This window comes from Ursus americanus, chromosome 1 (assembly GCF_024610735.1).
Source record: "Ursus americanus isolate L20-20 chromosome 1, mUrsAme1.1.p, whole genome shotgun sequence".
Taxonomy (NCBI): domain Eukaryota; kingdom Metazoa; phylum Chordata; class Mammalia; order Carnivora; family Ursidae; genus Ursus; species Ursus americanus.
This window is the reverse complement of record NC_142127.1, coordinates 89,068,353-89,078,123: the sequence shown is the minus strand read 5'-3', so window position 1 is coordinate 89,078,123 and position 9,771 is coordinate 89,068,353.

Genomic DNA, 9,771 nt, shown 5'->3' with positions numbered 1-9,771 from the left:
GGATTACCTTGCCCCTGGACTTCTCATTATGTGAAATAAAAATAGTCCTTATTGTTTAAGCCACATTTAGTTGTATTGTTTTGTTTTGATACTTGCCACCAAAAACATTCAAACTAATACTGTGGGCAAATTGTCCATTTTAATATAAAGTGGGGGAAAATCAGGATACAAACATGTATAAATTTTGTATCGTTGATAAGGTTGCTGTAAACAAAAGTGCGTAGAAGAGATCTAAGATGCTACCAGTGATGACCGTTGATTGAGAACTTACGGGGTACCACTTATTGTCTTTTTCTTATATTTTAAAAATATTTTCTGCCCTACTATGATGAGAATGTATTACTATTTTTTTTAAAAGATTTTATTTATTTATTTGACAGAGAGAGACAGCCAGCGAGAGAGGGAACACAAGCAGGGGGAGTGGGAGAGGAAGAAGCAGGCTTCCAGTGGAGGAGCCTGATGTGGGGCTCGATCCCAGAACGCTGGGATCACTCCCTGAGCCGAAGGCAGACGCTTAACCACCCAGGCACCCCTGTATTACTATTTTAATAAAAAAATTATTTTAGGGGATGCCTGGCTGGCTCAGTTGGTAGAGCATGTGACTCTTGATGTCACAGTCGTGAGTTCGAGCCCCACATTGGGAGTAGAGTTTACTTAAAAAAAAAAAAATCTAGGGGCGCCTGGGTGGCTCAGTCATTAAGCGTCTGCCTTTGGCTCAGGGCATGATCCTGGCGTTATGGGATCGAGCCCCGCATCAGGCTCCTCCGCTGGGAGCCTGGTTCTTCCTCTCCTACTCCCCCTGCTTGTGTTCCCTCTCTCCCTGGCTGTCTCTCTCTGTCAAGTAAGTAAATAAAAAAATCTTTTAAAAAAAATCTATCTATCTATCTATCTATCTATCTATCTATCTATCTATCTATAATTTTATTAAAACAAAGAAAGCAGTCCTCCTTGCTGCCTTTACTTTTTCACTTCGCATGGATTCTTAGCCCACTCAGCCAAATTTCCGTCCCCACCGTTCCATCCTAATTTGGCTCTTACTCCTGGAACATCAAACCCCTGGGGATATGTGGCCAGCACAGTCAGTAGAGCACGCGAATCTTGATCTTGGGGTTATATGTTTGAGCCCCACGTTGGGCATAGAGATTACTTAAAAATAAAAAAAAAATCTTAAAACATATCAACAAAGAAACAAAACCCTTTGTCACTGTTCAGTCCTGGTCACCTAACCTCTGGGCAGAGCCTTCTTTTTGCCCCGCCTTCCCTGTCAGTCTCTGACTGTCCTCCCACAAGCATCCCCTTCTGCTGCCGTCGCTCCTATTCCCCAGAGCTCCTGACTTGGCCCTTTTACCTCCATTCACTGCTTCCCCTGCCTCCGCTTGACATAGAACGCATCGCTCCCGGAGAGGAATGTCCGCCCCGGTTTCTCTCTTGAGTTCCAAATCGAAATGCCCATTCTCTTTCTGGTCATTTCTAGGTGTGACAGGGCAGGTGTAGGGGATCCTCGGTCTCTTGGCAGAAGGGGCCGAGGATCTGCACAGAGCTATTCTGAGAACTAACCTTGATTACCCTTGGAAAGCACACAGTGTGGGGCTCATTGCAGATACCCATTCAGTGATGTCATTGAATCTTGTATCCTTCTTGCAACATCAATGTCTGGTCCTTGTGGGCCCACCAATGCACATTTTAGGAATGGGTGCCGAGGGTGTGATCCTTCCCCTCCATTTCCCACTGCCGTCACCCAATTTGGGCTGAATCCTAACACCCGGCCCACCACAGACTCCTCTGGTCCCCATCCAGCTTACAAAGGCTATCAGACAAAGCCTTTGGAAGCCCAGCTCTCAATCAGGTCTGCCCCCTCCCCGCTCAAAGCCAGTGTCTACACCATTACCATTGCTTGACTTAGCAATATGGCTTCAACCCAGTTTTCTAGCATTTTATGCTCACTTCCAAGTGCCCCCCCAACCCCTTCAGTAGGTCTGCCCTGGTCACTGTCCTGGATTTTTTGTCCCCTACATCTGCCACAACACACCTGGAGAAATCCCCCAGGCATTCTTCTCTGGCTGCCTTCTGCTCCCACAAGGCCAAGGTGATATAATACGCTCCCAAAGTAGCTATAACTAATTAAGGCTGATTCCCAGTCTGGGGAGTTCTGCAGGCCCTCCCAGGGGGAGGAAGGGAAGAGGGTGAGGTCAGTCCCCAGGGAGACTGATACGTCCTACCTCGGAGCACAGCTCCTTTAAAGCCAAAAGTAACTTAAATTTTCCCTCCGAAGCCCCTTCTCATCACCACAGCTTATGCCTGGTCACTACTCTGTCTCCGGCCTCTGGAAAAACACCTGCCACATAGTTGTACACAATGAAATGAATGGTTTGAAGAGTAACCCTCACAATTTTCTACCTTGAACTGTGTGGAGTCCGACTGGGGAACCACTGTATCTTGTTCCCAGGACTGCGGCCTCCCCAGTCTCCCCCTCATCCCCAGAGCCTCCTACCGCCCTGGACCCAGGGCAGAGCAGCAAGTGTTTGCTCGGTTGCCAGGGAAGGAAGAACAGACCCAGCGTGGATGGTCGCCTACTGTGCACTAGGCATGAGCCACGCCCTTGTGTGTGTCCTTTCACTGTCCTAGCCACTGTGTAAGGCAGGTGATGGTGTCCTCGTGTTACAGGTGAGCAGATTGAGGCTCAGGCAGGCTAAAAGAGGCACCCCAGCACAGAGCTAGTAAGTGACAGAGCCAGAATTCGGTCCTAGTTTTATCTGACCCCAAAGTCCAGGCTCGTCCCACTGATGCTGTGTTGCCAGCTGAGGGAGAAGACGGGTGGGGCAGAGTCAGCCAGGAAATGGGGTACCCACTCAAACTGAGGACTCGGGGAGAGCACGATGAGCTGACTATGAGGCGATGGGCAGGGTGCGGGAAGCCCAAGGGATAGTGCCGTTCCCCAGGGCTCTGACGGTGGGACCCTGGCACCACCTCTAGGCCTGCCAGGGGAGGGCACGGAGCAGGTGTAGAACTTGGAGGGACAGAGATGTGTGGACAGGGCCACCTGACCTTTGGTTGAGGGATGAGCCGGTCCGTGGTGACCCTTCGGGAAGGAGAAGGAGAACAAATACCGTGATTTCACATGCTCCTTGACTCCCCTCTCTCCATTGACCAAACTCAACTGAAGCTGGAGGACAAAGGGTCTACTGATGTGTCCCCCCAGGCCAGCTCCGAGCACAGTGGAGAAGGGCACAGATAGCCATGGGGCGGGGGGGGGGGCGCAAAGGAAAGAAAACCAGCCAAGTGAGGCCAAAGGGGATATGTGGGGTTGGGTGGCTGTGGGGGGAGGCACACTGATTCTTCAGAGGGGGCACCCCCTTCCGCCCGATGCCCGAGACAGCTCCTAACTGTGGGCCCTGCTCTCACACTCGCACCCAGCCCATTCTCCGCTCAGAGCCAGGGGATCTTAAAATGAAAACCAAATCCTGTCTCTCCTCTGCTCGAGGACACTCAATGGTTTCCCTCTGAGGTAAAATTCAAAATCTTAAACTAGGCCCAAGAGGCCCTGCACATCTGGCCGCTGCCCAGCTCCCCAGCCTCCTCTCAGGCCACACCCCATGCTCCGCTCGCCTCAGAGCTCCCCTCGCACCCCAGACACCTGCGGCTTCAGGGCCGGCCTCCGCTGCCTCCACACAGCTCGTTCCTGCTGTGGGGAATGATCACAGTATGCCCGCCGCTGCCACACACACATACACAACCACACACCACGCATCACACGTGACACACACACACACCACAGCCCATGCATATGATACACACACACATACCACACACCACACACCACACATCACATGATAAACACATACCATACCCCACACATCACGTATGACACACACACCACACAATACACACACACCACATACGATACACACATACACACACACCACACACACACCACATATGATACACACCACACACATCACACATCACATGTGATACACACGCACATACACAACCACACACCACACATCACATGTGATACACACACACATACACAACCACACACCACACACCACATGTGATACACACACACATTGACCACACACCACACACCACACATGATACACACACATACCACACACCACATATGATAAACAGACACACATACCACACACCATTCACACACATACCACACACCATACACACACACACCACACACCATACACATATACACACACCACACACCATACACACACATACCCTACACACACCACACACCATACACATATATACACCCCACACACCCCACACACATACATACACATCCCCCACACCACACACATACACACACACCCCCACACCACACACATACACACACACCCACACACATACACATACACACTCCCACACACCATACACATATATACACCCCACACACATACACACACACCCCCACACCACACACACATACACACCCCACACCACACACATACACACACACCCACACACATACACACTCCCACACACCATACACATATATACATGCCACACACATCCACATCTGCCTACATACCACATACCGTCCACATTCACATATACACACACCACACGCCATACACTACACGCGTCCACACACAAACACCACACACATCCACATACACCCCACACATATCCACATCCACACGTGTGTGTGCGCACACACACACACAGCTCATCTGACTTGGGCTACTCTTCAATGCCACACTCTCGGGGCCACTGCCTTGGTCTCCCCAATCTCAGTGAGGTCCATGTACTGCTCTCTTAGGGCCCCGAGTCCATTTGTCTTCAGAGCAGGTATTACTGTCTGTACTGATGTATTGACCTGTGAGGTTAGTTGCTCATGTCTGTCCTCCCCACTGGACTGCAAGCTCCAAGAGGGCAGGAGCTGTATTTATGGTGTTCCCTCCTGTCTGCCTGCTTCTTGTGCGGGGCTCAGGACACAGTTCGCCCCACAGCAGCACTTGCTGAGTTGGTACAAAAGCGCTGGGTGTGAGGCCTGGCTCCCTAGCTCCTAGCCCTGAGCCCGGTATGCCATTCTACTTCTCTGAACTCAGTTCCTTTTCTGATGAACTCCTTATCACGGAGAATTTAGAACAGCTAAACAAAAGAGAAAACAGTATAAGGAGCTCTCCTATTCCCATCTCCTAGCTTCAACACGGGTCAACTTGTTTATCTGTAGGTATGGGAAATTAAGGTGATTTTCAAACTTTTTTGACCATGACTCACGATAAGGACATTTTACATCAGGACTTGTACACAGGGGAGACTGGGTGGCTCAGTTGGTTAAGTGTCGGACCCTTGATTTTGGCTCAGGTCATGTCTGCGTGGTTGTGGGTTGGAGCCCTGTGCCGGGCTCCACGCTCAGCAGGGAGTCTGCTTGAGAGTCTCTCGTTCTCCATTTGCCCCTCCTTCTGCTCATACGTGGTCTCTCTCACTCTCTAAAATAAATAAACCTAAAAAAAGGACTCATACGCAATAGATATATAAATAAAACTAAAGCAAAGTTACATGTAACAATAATAATGCTTATATTCTCATTTCTTCCTGGTCTACTTTTTTAATGTCGGTATGATTCACTTAACTGAAGTCACTAATGGGTCATGATGAGCAATAAAAAAACTGCACTGGACTATCTTCCGCCTATGTAGGCAATTGCTAGGGTTCTCCTTTTTCTCGCCGAGAGATGATAGCCAGATCCTGCCCCCTAGTGGTCGTGTTTGGGAACTAAGCGTGTCTTCCCAGAGGTCAATTGTTGATCCGGGAATAAGTTTATTTTGGTAAAAAAATACTGAGTCTAGGTCCTAGGCCAGGCATCTGGGGAGAAGGGAGGGTCCGAGATGGATTACAGCACTGACCTTGACCCCCAGATTCTTCCCCCAGTGATGACCAGCATTAACTGCTGTCCAATATGGTAGCCACCAGCCAGCCCCATGCGGGTAGCTAGTGCAACTGAGAAACTGAATTTTAATTTTTATCTTATTTCAATTCATTTAAAGTTAAATATAAAAATCAACACTGATTTCAGTTATTCAAATATGTTTGGAACAACCTGGGTATGTGAATCTACCTTTTCAACTGTACATTTTTTAAATAAAATCTAGATAAACAGTCAGTGTTTCTGATGAAAATTTAACATCCAAATTGAGATGTGCTGTAAGTGTAAACTATGCACCAGGTTTCAAAGTCCTAGCATGAAGAAAAATCCTGTCAAGAATTTTTTATACTTGGTTAAACGTTGAAATGATGCTTTTAGACAAATGTTGGGTTAAATAAATAAATTATTAAAATTAATTGCACCTGTTTAGTTTTACCTTTTATGTATTTTATTATTTTTTAAAGATTTTGTTTATTTATTTGATAGCGGGAGAGAGAGGACACGAGTGGGGTGAGGGGCAGAGGGAGAAGCAGATTCCCCGCTGCCAAGCAGGAAGCCTGATGCAACCCTTGATCCCGGGACTCCAGGATCATGACCTGAGCTGAAGGCAGACGCTTACCCGACTGAGCCGCCCAGACACCCCTATTTTTACTTTTTAAATGGGCTTGCTGGAAATTTTTAAATTACTTATGCTGCTTAAATCATATTTCTATCGGACAACACTCGCAAGGCTGGAGTTCCTTCTGATGTCCCTCCTTTCAGCCCCTTCTGTGCATCTTGCACCCTTGATGGAGATGACGGAAGATGCTAGAATCCTCAGACTGGGTGTGGATGGGGACAGGGATTAGGAATTAAGCGTTGGTCAAATTAAGCTTGAGAAGCTCAGGACCTCACCTGGAAGAGAGTGGGACACCGGGCAGCAGCGTCACCTGGAGCTCATTAGAAGTGCGGATTCTCAGGTCCCTCCCCGAGAAGCAGAATCTACCTTCAGACAAGATCCCCACATCATTGGTTTGCACACTGCCGTGTGAGAGAGCTCAGCAGAGATCCAGGCGGTGGTTCTCCGACAGCTTTTGTTTGCTCAGTGACACGGGAAGCAAGGCCAAGACTGAGAGTGAGGCTGTGGAGAAGGAGCCGGAGCTTTGAAGAGATTGACGGAAGTGTGGAGTCATTATCTGGGGCGGGAAGGTCGAGCTGAATGCCGAGAAAAACCTAAGTCTTGATGAACTCAGTGACATCTGTCAGCACCTTGCCTGTGTTCCTTCTCCCTTTCAGCTGTGTGCGGGCAGCATGCTGAGCTCCACCAGGCAGGGGGGCAAGGGGGTGCAGGGATTCCCCCTGGGGGAGCGGGGGCATCGACGCAGAAGCTCAGTACTGGTGTGGTCACAGAGTTGTTGCAGCTGGGCTTGTTGAGCTGGGGAGACAGATGGTGCTCTGAGCGTGGGCGCTTGACATTGACCTTATGGAGGGGCGCAGTTACTGGCAATGAGAGGTCCTAGGGCAGCTATTATCTTGGGCCGGGAATAAGAGAAGAGGAAATGGCTGTTGGCTTTGTGGAGCGTGGAGCTGTTTAGGCCAACGCAGGTAAAATACGAGGAAGGCCTTCCTGCGTGGGAGAGGTCTGCAGAAGCTGGGAATCCCTCCGGCAGGTCAGGGTGACCGAGGAGGCCAAGGTCCACGGGCGGCAGTGGGCAGGGCGAGAGGGCCCCCTTAGCTACTGCAGCTTCATCTATTCTGGTTCTGTTTCGTCTTCCAATGCAATCACGCTGCTGGCCAAACAAGTGTGCGCTCATCACTGAGTCACTGGGTTTCTCTCTCGTCGGCAACCATAACAACTGACAATTTTTGCTAGGCCCCAAGCATTTGAAAGCTATTTTTAAACCTTACACCCTGTATTATTACCTCCCTTTTTACAGAGAAGGATACAAGGCTCCGAGAAGTTAAGTAATATGCTCAATGTCACACAGCCACTAACGCGATTTGAACAGAGCCCAGGTCTGCCTGTGCCAAAGCTGGCTGAGAATCGGATTCACCAGGGGGCATTTCTTTCAGCATCCCCTGAAGATTCTTTTTTTTTTTTTTAAAGACTTTATTTATTTATTTGAGAGGGAGAGAGTGAGCAAGTGAGAGAGAGAGCACGAGCAGAGGGAGAGGGAGAAGCAGACTCCCCGCGGAGCAGGGAGCCCAATGTGGGGCTCAATCCTGGGACCCTGAGATCACGACCTGAGCCTAAGGCAGATGCTTAACCGACTGAGCCACCCAGGCGCCCCATCCCCTGAAGATTCTGATTCACATTTCTGACTCTAGAAATCGACACATTTTTCACAAGCCCTTCGGGTGATTCTAATGGTCAGGGATGACTGGAAAGCACTGCCCTGTACCCTGGCCGCGGCACAGTGGCTGCCACGCCTCTGTCACAAAGTGACACATCCAGGGAAGGGTGAGCTCTCTCACCTAACCTGTTTCCAGTTCTGCTTCGCTGGCAAGATCACTAACAACAGCCCCATGTGCGTTCCTTTTTCAGTGCTTTTCACGTAGATGACTTCATCTGAGGCTTCCAAAGTGTAGGAGGAAGGAAAGAACAGTACGATTAGACTCATTTATAAGTAAAGACATGGGCCCCAGGCCTCACAGCCGTTCAGGGGCAAAGCTAGGACAAAACTCTTGTTCCTGGGGCATTCGAATCCACTATTTTTTCTACTCCCAATTTCTTTATGAAAGTGCTGACTACTGTTTATAGATAACCAGACCAATTTTCAGGAGAAAGAGCTCTAATGCCCTCCCCCACCCCAACTGGGCACATCAAGAGTCCCTTTAATTCAACAGATGATGCGGCAGGGCTGAGGCTAGGGATGAATGAGACTTTGACCTTGCCCTCCAGCGGCGAGAAGGCAGCATATTGACCCCCATATTTACCTCTGAAAAACAAAAGGGAGCTTTTTGGAGAAAGTGAGTGATAAATGAAAAGACCTTTCTTGGGTGGAGTCATGCATAAACTCTAAGAGATCAGGCACGTGGCGGGAGGGATCTGTAGGGCAGATTATCAGAGCCCTGGGGCTGGCTTCGGAAAAAGCTGAGTGTTCCCGGCCCACTCCCTTCTGGTTCCACCAGGGCTCCAGGGAAACCACTCCGGGGGCCCACTCCTGCCAACCTCCCCTCTCCGATCACTAAGCTTTCGCTGCCCTATCCCTAAAACAAACATCAGCCTGATTCCTTTCATTCCTTCTACCCTGCCTCCTGCTGCCTCTGATTTGACTGAACTTGATTTGACTTTCCTCCCAGGGCAGGGTTGCCAGAAGAACACAAGACGCCCAGTTAAATTTGAACTTCAGAGAAGCAATGCATGCTTTTTAGTGTAAGTGTTCCCAAATATAACTTGGGGCAATGACACATAATTATGTAAAAAATTATTTGTTGTTGGTCTGAAGTTCAAATATAACTGGTCCTCCTGCATCTTTATTTGCTGAAGCTTGGCAATTCTACTCTGAGGTCACCACCAAGCCTCCCACGCCCTTCCCGACTTCCCTCTAGATGGCTGTTGACAGTCCCATGCCTCCCGTTGCCCTGGAGGTGAAATCTCAATTCTGACCCCCTGTCTTCTTGCTCAGCCCCCCCCCTTTTTTTTAAGTAGGCTCCACACCCAGCATGGAGCCCAACATGGGGCTTGAACTCAAGACCCTGAGATCAAGAGCTGAGCTGAGAATAAGAGTCCAATGCTTAGCCGACTGAGCCGTTCAGGCGCCCCCCAGCCCAATTTCTTAGCACTCCCACCCCACTCCACCTGCTCAATCCTAGATTGCCTAAACCCCTTCTTAAGATGCTGCTCCCAAGTGAATCCCTCTTCATCCCAACACCTGCCAAACTGTCAAAATTAAAATGAT